Source organism: Symphalangus syndactylus, chromosome 2 (genome assembly GCF_028878055.3).
Source record: "Symphalangus syndactylus isolate Jambi chromosome 2, NHGRI_mSymSyn1-v2.1_pri, whole genome shotgun sequence".
Classification (NCBI taxonomy): Eukaryota; Metazoa; Chordata; class Mammalia; order Primates; family Hylobatidae; genus Symphalangus; species Symphalangus syndactylus.
In genome coordinates, this window is record NC_072424.2 from 101,789,109 (window position 1) to 101,802,547 (window position 13,439).

At 34.0% G+C, this 13,439-nt stretch overlaps 1 protein-coding gene across 6 annotated transcripts in view; it reads left to right on the plus strand.

Moving 5' to 3' along the window:
* Positions 1-13,439, plus strand: part of NKAIN2 (sodium/potassium transporting ATPase interacting 2) — a 1,030,776-nt gene that overhangs the window by 188,432 nt on the left and 828,905 nt on the right. The gene's annotated exons all lie outside the window — the stretch shown is intronic.

Here is a 13,439-nt window from a genome sequence, read left to right on the forward strand (position 1 = left end):
GTTGCTGTAGATATTTGGAACTTAAGATTGTGTGTGTGTGTGTGTGTGTGTGTGTGTGTGTGTGTGTGTATTTGCTGCTGATGATCAATCGGAAGATCCTTAGGAGAAGATCTTTTGTTTAAAGGTGTTGAATTTAGATCTATTCTGTGCTCTGTTATACTTACCACTATACTTTTAGGAGAATTGAACACATATAAATGTAATATAAAAGTGCCATCATGCAATTGTGTAGTGGATTTTAAACTGGAGTGTGCACATCCCTGGGGTTATGTGAGGATGTTCCATTGGCATATGAACTCAGAGTTTTGAGGATACAATAAAACAATAATTTGTTTGGCTAATTGACAAATTGAACGGCTCTGATAACTGGGTAACAGATCCGTTTTCAAATCAGGTGGTTTATAATTCTCTAAGCAAAATTTCAGAGAGGCCTAATTGAGTTGTCAGTCAATATATGATTAAAATAATTTTTGATGGAAGATCAGTGACTTTTGGCATAAAATTGAGAAGTAGTTCAAGGACTTGAGCGACATTGTTATAATGGAAAGAGTTTCTTCCATTTCCATCTATTTATTTGTGTGAACAAAGAACCTTAACAGTTATAGCAATAAAAACAAAAAACAGAACTCTTGCTGGGTCTTTTCTCCTTTTAACAGCAAGTATTAGTCATCCATAGCATGTATGAAATAAATGGGAAAAAGCCATTTCATTAAGATATGCATTTCTGATCATTGCAATCTTTGTCTAATAATTACTTGTCACAGTTTTAAGTTTTTGCTTTGATAATTATGCTCTTTTAATAATTTTAATGTTAACCCAAAAGAAATTTTTTTTTACACCTAGAGTTATATGGTCACAGGGAATTTTTTTAGAAAACATTTTTAGATACAAATCCTTGTTGCAGAGAAATATGATCAATACAAAGACTTTCAAGCATAAAATTTATTCTGTAGGATAAAAATCAGTGGGGATAGAAATATAAGTTCAAAAATAAATAGGACTTAAGTAACATTTAAAATTTCCAGCACTAAATAAGATCTTGTTCATGGAATGTATTAGTTCATTCTCACACAGCTATGAAGAAGTACTTGAGACCGGGTAATTTTTAAAGGAAAGAGATTTAATTGACTCACAGTTCTGCATGGCTAGGGAGGCCTCAGGAAACTTACAATCATGGAGGGAAGGCAAATAATAAGCAGGTACTTTCTTCACAGAATGGCAGGATGGAGTGAGTGCAAACAGGATAAATGCCAGACACTATTTATAAAACCATCGGATCTTGTGAGACTCACTCACTATCATGAGAACAGCATGGGGGAAACCACCCCCGTGATCCAATTACCTCTACCTGGTCCCACCCTTGACACGTGGGGATTATAAGGATTATGGGGATTACAATTCAAGATGAGATTTTAGGTGGGGACACAGCCAAACATGTAGTTTGCGCTAGTATTTTAATTAGTCTGGATTCTTTAAAAGAATTATGTACCAGTTTTATTCTAAAATATCAATATTTTTAGTATGCTACAACTTATATTCTTTGCTATTTACACTTGCCAGGAAAATGAATTGTTGACCTCAAAATGTTTTAGAGGTACATAGTTTTATAAAACTAGATTAGGAGGTTACATTACGTTTTAAGACTAGTGCTGTTGTGGAAAGGACTATCCACGTAACCACTGGCTTTTCCTGTGTTGCAATAAGGGGTTTGGTTTAGGGGCTAAGGACCCAGCTGGCTCTGACACTGACGCTGGTTCACCTTCCTCTGAACTTCTATGGCTCTCATTAATCATCCGAAACATTTGACACTTTGCATATGTCTGGTGGTGCTGTTGATTTGGAATCTGAACCATACCACTATTTAGTAGTCAAAAAGTTAAGAATTTGACCCCTATTGTTGATATTCTAATTTTCATGTAATCAGAAATGTTACCTGTGTGATAAGAAGTTCCTGTACTGCTCTCTCTGCCCTATATTTTCTAGTGTGACCAGTTTGTCACCAAAGGTTGGGTCATATAGATTTTTGCCACAATTTGGGCAAGCTCTTATTACATCATTAAGAGTATGTAATAGTTAGTTTCAATGAAATAATTAGCCAATTGGATTTCAAATAGTAAAATAACACATTTTATTATATGTAAATACCTTATTTTCCAAAGTCATAAATTTAAGGTAATGATAATTGATATCCAGAATGCTTCTGTTTACATACATGTTATATGGTTCAATTACTAAGTCAAAATATGTGGTAGAAATAGTAAAGAATTCAAAGTTTCTTTTCTTCTTAAGGAAATAAAAAGATTGACTTGAGCCAATTTTTATCTGAGGAATGTTAATTTGTTTTATTTAATGCAGCTTAAAACTCTACAATTACCATTTCTATTAACAGATACTTAATGAGTACATAAACACTTGGTTCCTGTATTTCCTGAAAGGTTCCACACTTTAGAGCTGGTTCTGCTGATGAAAGTTGAAGTCATGGGCAGGCATGAGATGGGGTAGGCAAAGACTATACTGTGAAAATAGAAATGAGGGCCTCTGATATTAAATATTGCCCAGGGAGAGGAAAAATGTTTGGAAGGATTCTGAGAAGGACAATTATAAAAGAGAACCTGGAGTTTGCGGAGGTTCCAAAGCAACAGCAAGAGTCTGTGCCATGTAATACTTAGCAATTTAGTAAAGTAAGGAATCAAAAATGCCCACTGGAATTTTAATATAAAATATTTTTGGCTGGGCACGGTGGCTCATGCCTGTAATCCCAGCACTTTGGGAGGCCTAAGTGGGTGGATAACAAGGTCAGGAGATCGAGACCGTCCTGGCTAACACGGTGAAACCACATCTCAACTAAAAATACAAAAAGTTATCCAGGCATGGTGGCGGGCGCCTGTAGTCCCAGCTACTCAGGAGGCTGAGGCAGGTGAATGGTGTGAACCCAGGAGGCGGAGCTTGCAGTGAGCTGAGATCGCACCACTGCACTCCAGCCTGGGTGACATAGCGAGACTCTGTCTCAAATGTGTGTGTATGTGTGTGTGTGTATATATATATATATATATATATATATATATATATATATATATATTTTAAGAACATTAAAAAAATCAAGGGAGAGGAAAAAGTCTCATTTTCTTCTATAGGTTGGCTAGGTTAAAAAAAGGTTTCAGAGTGGTCTTTTATGGTCAGTTTTGTTCTTATATGTAATATTTCTAGTGAGAAAGCAATAACAAAAACAACAAAGAAACTAAATTTTTTTGAATGGTAACTAGTATGAGCAGTGGAGGCTGCAGAGGCGTGGAAGGCAGGATAGTAGGGAACCATTTGCTTTGGTTTCCTTCTCCCTTCAACCAAGAGAGAGAATGATGTTCAAGAGAGAGAAAGGAAAACATAGCTTCCATGGCAAAGGAATTACGCTTGCATTCCTTTGATAACTGGAGAAAAGAGGAAGGAATGGGTAAAGGTCTAGGCAGTATTGTGTGGCTGGAAGTTTGCTGTAATGTCTAATGAAGTAAAAGGAAATTTTGCTGAAAATGAAGGTGGTGGTGGTGGTCCATGATATCAGAAGTTAAATACAATAGAGAATTTTGAAAAACAAACAAACAAGCAAAAAAAAAAAAACCCAGAATATTTCAGGGTTGCTAGAATGAATGGATGAAAGTATTAAAGTGTAAAATCGAGTCCTCTTGAAGGCGAAGGTAAAGTAACGTAAAGTAATATACTAACATCCAATCAAATTAGAATAACAAATATTTACTAAGACATTATTGAATGTAATGAATTTGAAGGGACAAGATATAAACCTATAAAAAGGTACATAACAGAAATCACATTAATTGCTTCTATAAAGCTGGCCGACTAGGAAATATTTAATGCAAACTGGGACTGGAGAAACCAAAGCTGGGATGATCCAATCGGAGCAATTCAGTGGCCAATTAAAATGGCCTTTATTAGTGGGAGTTAAGTGGAGTTACTTTCAGATACTTTCACTGTCCCTTGTTTCTGCGTTGTTCCCTTGTGGTACCCACTAAAATCCTTTTACTTTTGCTGCCTCTAAAAATAGCTATATGTCAAAACTACTAAAGGCCCATAAACTTAGTCATATTATCATAGTTTGAAGCCCACATCTACCACTTACCAGTTCTGAGAACCTGGACAAATTGTATAAACCCTCTAAGCCTTTTTATTCCTATCTCATAAAACAATGAAAATGAAAACCTATGTCATGGGTGTTGTGAGAATTAAATAGACTAAACTATATAACAAGCTTAGCATACTCTATGGCATATAAAAACCTACTCAACAGTTGTACCATGTTATTGTTATTAACTTTCTTAATAGAATTCTTAAGGCACAAGGGTATTGACATATCTCTGTCCACATCATTTATTGTCAGTGTTATAATGTGCTAGTTAGTCTAATTCATTTCATTATAATTAGTAAGTGGTAATATAGCTGGAGAAAGAAACTCATTTTGATCCTTATAAGGGAATCAAAATGATATCAGCTTTTCATTTCAGCAGCCTGATTATCATTAGATGAACATCAATATCAATTTATAAAATTTACAATTTTATAAAACATGTTATAGTTAATTTTTTGTTTGTTTAGATGATGAAACGAACACTTTCTTTTCAGGTCTCAAGATACATATGGGCATAAGCCATAAAATATATATTTAATTGACATCCCATTTCCTTCTGTACCATCTTTGAAATAAAACATTTAGAGGTTGACTCTGGCTGTGTACAATATCAATACTGTGGAATCAGTGAGAGCCCAATAGTTAGTTATTTTGACAATCAGCGTTTCTAGGGTGATCCATATCCAGTGTGCATTCTCCTCAGGGTTACATTGCTTATAAATTTTATTTATGGTTCATATACACTTTTATGTTCCAATATTTTCCCAAAGAACATCTTTTATGTCCATGTGCCTTCCCTCAGTTATACTGATAACTGTCCATTTTGTATTAAGAATCACATTGGAAGTAGCTTTTATGATATTTCTGAATTACGAAAGAATTCCATTCCATTTCCAATAGAACCGTGCTACAACTAAAATATATTATGACTGTGCTGTAAGCTAATTGTAATAAAAACCATAATTTGGGTGACCTTCTGTAGCATTGTAATGGCTTCTGAAATTCACTTTGTCTTGGTAAAGTGAAGATTTCAGGTATAGAGCCAGATTGCCCACAGTCATCACTGCTACTTCCCCAGAGAGAGCTCAGATTATTGGAAAGTTTTCTACTGAGAGAAGAATACTCTTGTCCTTGGGCAATAGTAGCTCAGAATTTAGTTATTCTGCCCACAGGGCTCCCTAAAATGAATCTCAGTTTGGAGAAAAGAGAGAAACAAAGAAACTAGGATTTTTTTTTTTTTTTTTAGATTCTGAGATAGCATCCACCAACCTGCTACGCACACTCTGGGGACCTTGAACGGTGCATAGAAAGGCTGTTTTGTTTTTGTTTGTTTTATAAATCAATTTATTTTTGAGCTCCCTCAAATATTTACAACTGTGGGTGGAAGAAAATAATTTTCCCTCTCAATTCTGCCTTGGAGAGGACACATTTCTGTGCCCTCTCCAGCCCACAAAGGGAGAGTAGGATTAGAAAGTCTGATGTAGACATAATTTATCACTTTATCGTAGGTCATGTGCAGCTGCTCCGTAAGCAAATAGTAAGGCTCTCAGGAGTTTTTCCCTGGGAGTTAGAAGTCTCTCCCCTTCTTCAAGTGAGAAAAGCATAATCTAGTAGTTATAGTAACTGGTGCCCTTGCATATGCTTCTCCACCCCCTCCAATAAGCTTCACCCAAGTCAGCTCCAGGTGGCTTTCCTCTTCCTCATAGTATCTGCCTGTATTTAAACAGCAGGGTTTTTTTTAATTCGTTAAAGTTTGATTTACTGTTAAATGTGTTAAATGTGATATCCCTCCATACATATTACAAATGCACATCTTTTATAAACCTATATGTGTTTTTATGTCGATTGTTATTATACAAATAATTTAAAAGCAGTGAATTGCACTAGTCCTCTTTGGCATCGTAACAAGGTCCCAAGAAACTTGGTGCTCTGCTGTTACCTTGTATTATGGCATATATGAGGGGGAGCTCAATGTTCTGTCCACTTTTTGAGGTGAAAACCAAACATAATGAAAGACTAACTTGGCAAAGCAAGGTTAAATTCTGAGTTTTAGCTCTCTAAAGGAAAAGCATAAGGTGAGGGAAGGGAATTTGGTTAGTTCTATTGACATTTGATGACTGTTTACCATGGGCCAGGCTCTGTCAGCAAGGCTGGGAACTCACAGGAGAGAAACACGAGAATTGCATCCTCAGGACATCACAATGTACTGGGGGAGATGAATTAAAAAGATTTTGATAAATGACAGATATAGACATCATAGACATCAAGGATGAGGACGAGCCTTGTTGGTGACAAAAGGTGACAAGGCAATTCTAGGAAAAATATACCAAAACAAGAGAGAATAATAACAGAGGACCTGGCCTTTACAGACAGATGGAATCCCTTTTTCATGGTTGAACCATGAGATAAACTTGCACATGCTTTAAGTAAAAGTAGGAAAAAGCAAAGTTAACATTTCTTGCTTACCTAAGGGATTTCTAGTGGAATAATGTATATAAGACACCAACCTGGTTATGTGGAGTTGCTCAAAAAAGAGTAAATTCTCTTTCATCCACTTGCACTGGCCTCTTACTAGACAACTCACTATTTTAAAGATGAGACAATTTAAATGTGGTCAGAAATTAAGTTGTAGTCAGATGAATTGGTCTTTTTAAAATAGGAAGTCAGCTCCCTCAGGTAAAAGTCCAAAATAACTTTCTTTGCTGTAAAATAAAGGTGTTAAAACATTGGCAATTTTTTGTAAATTTCAGAAAGATTTTGTTTGTAAATCTCTTTTGAGAATTTTCTTGGCTGCATGCTTTAATAGTTACTAAGTATTTCACAAGTTCACTATGAAAGAGAAGTTGAAAGCCTCCAACAGAACAAATTGGCTGAAATATTATGTCTGTCATTCATTATTATTATTACTGTCATTGTTATTATTTTAACAAAGCATTAATAAAATTTATGGTTAAAGGCAAGTACCACCCATACTCAAATAAATTTATTTTGACTTTTCAACAAATTGGTTTGCAATCTTGATAGATGGGAATGTTTCATTTTTATTACAATCCTCATGAATCACAGTAAAATCTAGGTATGAAGTCTAAAATCTTGTATCTTGACAACATTTAACACAAAGGAAGGATATTTGAGAAAGGAAAACAGTAATGTTAATATAAAGATGCTTTTTATTAAAAAGTCAGTTATTTTTAATCTTTCCTTGCTTTCTTCTTCCTTTCCTTTTCTCCTACATTGCCTTGTGTTTCTTTTTACTGAGTGATGGAATAAATGTCAGGTCTATTAATGAGGTAAATAGTAAAACTTTTAAAAGATTATTTATTTTAGTAAGGGTCTCACAATTTGCTCATTAATGTTGTCTGCAGCCCACCATTCCGAAAACATTTCAAATACTATAAATAATATGTGATTGTACTCCCAAATAACTAGGTTATTGTCCAATCAAGAAAATGGTTTCCTTGATAGTTGGAAATTGAAAGTTAGCTACCAAGCTTGTGGTAAGTCATATTCATATTAAAAACTACAAAAAGGAGCTCATGATGGCAAATTTTACATTCTAACTTCAATACTGAAAGTTTGAGAATAACATTTTATTAAAAAATTTCAAATTAACTAGTAAAATAGTATTTAATATATAATCTTTACCATATTTCAGTGATAATGCTTTTGCCTTATTTGTATTTTGGACATCTGAACATAATTTGTTCTTGTTGATGTAATAGATTGTTTCTCTTTAATTCTAAATTCCTTGATTATTTGTTGAAATAAGCACATGTGAAAAATGTTTTTTAGAATGTGTATCTTGAAACTATTTCTTCTTAGAAGAAAACTTATTCTAAGGGACACTTTGAATTTTGTTTCAGCATATGTGTGCTTAATTTGACAGATAATTTTACCTTGCTAAAATGGTAAAATGCAATTGAACATTTTTTAATGGAAAAATAACATTTTAGTTGTGAATACATTTTGATATCATCATTTGAAAGAGTTCTTTAGAAAAATAGACCTGTATGTTGTTCCAAATTATAGATTTTGTCCTTAAAATAATGTTGGCAATTTGATGTAATTGAGCTATGTATATCTGATGTGTAAAAACTTTCAGCACACAACGACTATTTTGTCAATGATGTCAGTAGATCTAGTACAATGTGTGATCAGAAGATAAAGGTGTTAAGAAATTTGAATAAATTTCTATTTATTTTAGGCTGATATGTTTTTAATAACTCTAGCTTCATAGATATCTTGCATTAAATACAATCTGTTTCAAGCAATTTCCCTTGCAATATTCTGGTGACTGTTCTCTATAAACATGGCCAAATGGAACTAGCCTATAAAACATGTTTTATTTAATTCATTGCTACCCATTTATGGCTGCACAATGTGGAAGGAATCCAGAAGCATCAGGTCTACTGTTCTTATAACGTTCAAGTGGCCTCCAGGTGATAGGCACAGCCAGCTGTCTTGGACCAGTGCTGACTCACAATGGTCTTATCAACCAGCAACACTTAGGAAATCACTGAGACAGCCAACAGTCGTTTGTAGAACAAGAAAGGACGTGGCAGTTTGGCTATTTTTTAAGTTTTTCCATCTGAACCAGGAATTATCACTAGCCGGAGTTTATTCTTTTTTTTTTTTTTTTTTTTTGAGACAGCGTCTCGCTCTGTCGCCCAGGCTGGAGTGCAGCGGCGTGTCCTTGGCTCACTGCAAGCTCCGCCTTCCGGGTTCACGCCATTCTCCTGCCTCAGCCTCCCGACTAGCTGGGACTACAGGCTCCTGCCACCACACCCGGCTAATTTTTTGTATTTTTAGTAGAGACAGGGTTTCACCGTGTTAGCCAGGATGGTCTCGATCTCCTGACCTCGTGATCCGCCCCCTCGGCCTCCCAGAGTGCTGGGATTACAGGCGTGAGCCACCGCACCCGGCCGAGTTTACTGTTATTTGTTAAAAGACTGTTTGCTTTTTGGTGTCTTCAGGTATTTTCAAGTGGAATGAATAAAACCATTGTGTGCTGGTCTCCTAGTCCTTCATCTCATTTCCCTCCATACTCCATGACTCAATTAGTTTCTGGGGTTGGGATTAAGTGCACCTTATGCTAATTAGAACTGTAGGTTTTACTCCTTAAATAACTCCCATTGGCCTAGCTTTGATTCTTTAATGTAACAAAGATAGATGGGGGAAAAAAGTCACCTATCAAAATATGTAACTCAGAAAGCTCTTTGGGATAAACATATTTAATACAGGATTTCTCAGTTATATATTCCTTTTTTACTTAGATAAAACCCCCAAGGGAAAAATAGGTATCTAATGATATATCCTCCATTCAAAACTGTGTATTGCTATTGAGAAGTTTTATGTACTATTTTAAATAATAATTATTAATAAACATATATAGGCAATGCCAAATAATAAAAAATGTCTGTCTTTTTCTTGGAGATGCTCAGCTCATGCCAATTTGGTGCCCTAAACAACTAGAACTGGAGAAAGCTGTGCTGTGATGTTTTAAATCGAAAACCTGAAAAATGTAAGCTTCTTATCAACTTCCATATTAGGGGCAAATCTGGATCCTAAAATCAAGACATATTTGGTAAGATCAGTATCCAACAAGACAAGAATATTGGCTATTGTGAAGAATGCTGCTGTGAACAGGGGAGTACTACTATAATCTTGTCTTATTATGATTCACAGTAGCCAAGATATGGAAACAACCTAACTGTCCATTGACAGATAAATGGATAAAGAAATTGTTGTTTCTGTGTGTGTGTGTGTGTGTGTGAAAAAATATATATATATAGGGTGATGGTATATACATATATATTTATATGGTGATGGTATCAAAAAGATAAAATGACTACTCTACAATTATTTCTTCTCATTTTGAATTTCATTTTAATTTACATTTTTCAAAACTAAAGGCCACCTATCTTTTGACACTGTTTTCATTATTGAAGATTTTATAGCTTTAATTTTATATTAATAAACTTAATTATATAAACATTTGCTTGCTTTTAGGAGCAAAGCATAGTCTACTAAAGTAAATAGTTCATTAATTTTTATGTCAGTCTTGGTGCCATTTACATGCATACAAATGAAACTAAACGACCCCAGGGAACTTATAGAGGGTTGGTTTCAAATCCATGAATTAATGCAAATGGTAAGGTTACATCATTTGGGTATAAGGTGTATGCTTTGGAGAATGGAAAATAAGCAATCAAGGTAAAGTAGCCCTAGTGCCTACATTATTCATGAAAATGAGATCTTGACATTTATATTCTAAAGTGATGTTGTAGAAGATAGAGCTAACTATTTGTGCAGGTACATTATAAGGTCAGTGTGTGTCTGGGGTCAGCTTGCCATGTGGGCAGAAAAACTGTTCTGCTGCATCTTTATTTAGAGGAAATCCACAGAGCTTTCACTTGACCTACTATATTGCTAATTTTTATTGCCACCATAACTGAAATTCCTACAAGTTGAGAGCAATTGTATTTCATCCATTTTAAGCTCTCATCAGTTAAAATATGCATTATATTTATTTTACCTCTAAGAAAAGTACTTCTGATTTAAGTATAACTTTTCACAAACTAAAGTTTTATCCTGATTTTAATGATGCTAAAATGTGAAAAATAAAAAGCCACCTTAAAGTTGTTGAAATATAGTACTGATTTTATTTTATTAAGAGTGCTGCTGGCTTGGAGGTAAAGCTTAAATATTATTTCTGGAAGGCTGTTTCAGGTTGACACAGACATTTCCTGCAGGGAATGAGAGGTCAGAGACTATATCCCTCCCATTAGCACATTAGAGAGAGAAATTTCAGAATATTAGACTTAATTTGGCAGGCTGCTTGGGATTTCTGCCTGTTTCTTTGTCTTCCTATATTTAGTTGCTGCCAATGAGTTCTGGTATGTACAAATAGATTTAAGAACATACAACAGTGTCTCATATATTCATCATTATTTTATTAATATAGTATTTCTTTAATTCTAAATTTATTTAAATTAAACTAAGCAGTGAATTTGAAACCAACCCTCTATAATTCTTGTAGATTGCTGTACTAAAATGTATTTCTAGAAACCTGGTTATCAAACAAAACAACCAAATACTCTGTTCTTAACATTTCATCGTCTTCCAAAACGACACTTTCTTAGCAACATCAAAGTGGCAACTGATGGTTTGGTAACGACATAATAACAAGGAATAACTCCTGTATTCTTAAGAGACTCAGAATTTCAATTCTTACCACATATACATCTATTTTCTTAATTAAAACAAAAAGTCCCAGATAAAGTGTAATGCCCAGAACTTGAATTTTAATAAATGCAAATGAGCCCAAAGTGAGAATAATCAGCTGAAGTTCTAGAATAGAATATTTGTCTTGTATTTACCTTGGAAGTCACTAGCTTTTACACAACTATAAAAGAAGCCTCAGGAGTGAATATGAAAAGAAAAAAATTATAGTAAGAATTTCAGAACTAACAAATATACTTCATTAATACATTGAATTTTAGTGTGAGGAACAATATAAATTTCATGAAGCCAGATGAAAAAAGAAGAGAGCGTTGTTATCTCTTCTGCCTTTTATTTCAACTCTGTGGATAATTTTTTCCCTATATGTCTAGAAACCTGGGTTCTTAAATTATCTCCAAAAATATACTCTGTAGGGTTTATAGCCTTTAAATGTAAGGGTAGCTAGAGAGCATGTTACTCTCACTAGGTAATGGGGTACATCTTTTTAACAGAAACATCCTTGAATTGCTAACACATATCTTCCACTCTGGTAGACTAAATTCTGTTATTTGCTGTTGTTTGTTGAGAAGATAGTTCAAAATCACACCGAAAAAGGCAGTGCCATTATTGTTAGTATCATTGGCATAGATGTTTTTAATCTCACTGTAGAGTGATTCTTTGGTTAATTGTCTCTCTGCTGCACTAGTCTGTAAAAGCAATAGGTGTAAAAGCTTGTTCACCATTGGCGTGAATGGTAGATCACCAACACTCACCACAAAGCTTGACACATACTACATTATGTTAAAATATTGAAATGTCCTGTGCCTTGACCTCAATGGAATTGGAATGTGAAAAACCATCTTTTCAGAAAGTTGTAGAAAACCCAATTTGGGGTACCATCCAATGGTGCTTAGAAACTGACTTTATAATCTGTTTTTTTTTTTTTTTTTTTTTTGCTTTTGGAGTGACTTTAGTTTGTAAACTTTTTTTTTGTTTTTTGGCTCTTTAAAGGGAATAGCTTTTGAATGTTAGATTAGAAATCAGACTATGTACAGAGCTATTCAGCTCTGAAAACTGTGATAACTTGCTAAAGCTATGTTTACAAGGAGAAAGTAAAAGAGAAGATGAATGATTTTATAGTATATGTGGGCTGGTAAGGACAATTATAGAACATTTCAGTTATCCAGAACTATAAAGATTTAACTTCTAATTTTCATATAAATAATTTCAAAAGTAGCAAAGAGGAAAAAGTAACATTGTTTAAAATTGATATCTGCATAATAGAATATCACACACCGCATTTCATTTACATAGACCTCTGGTTTTTAAAAAAATCATAATGAATCATGTGTTTTCTAAAATACTCCATTAATGTTACAACTAAATAAATAAATGTAGACATAGGAGTGACTACTATTAGGAAGTGAAAGAAAATTTATTTAGGTGCCAAATTGACAGTTTTTTAAATAATTGTTTTGTTTAGAAAGGTCACATAACATAAAAACAAGTGGATTCTATAAGAAATCAATTACTATTCAGTGTTTATACAACTTTTTAAATAGAAAAAGATGTTCTCTTAGTTCTATATATATATATATATATATATATATATGCAAGCATAAATGCACATTGCACAAGAGGGTTAGTTACTCAAAGGAGGAACATTATTTGCCATACGTTAATTATCATAATTTTGCCATTTCCACATTGAATCATAATCATTGTTAATTTAAATACAATGGTATGTAACTTATTCATTCAACAAACATTTATTCAATCCCAGGAATGCACTAGAGTGCTATACAACAGTGATACAGAGACAAGTTCATATGCTGAAGCAAATTCTAGTTGAAAAAGGAAATATCTTCATATTTGGCTTTCAATAAAAATGTTAATATATTAAAATTATAACCAAGTTCTATTGATATTTCTCCTACATTCCACCTCTGATAATAAATAAACTTATCCTTCGGGCACTCTCTGAGTTGGATGCTCCCAGTATATCTAATGCCTGGATATTATCAGACATTCTCAGACAATACGTGGTTGGGGATAGAGGGAAAACACTAAAAATGGTAATAAT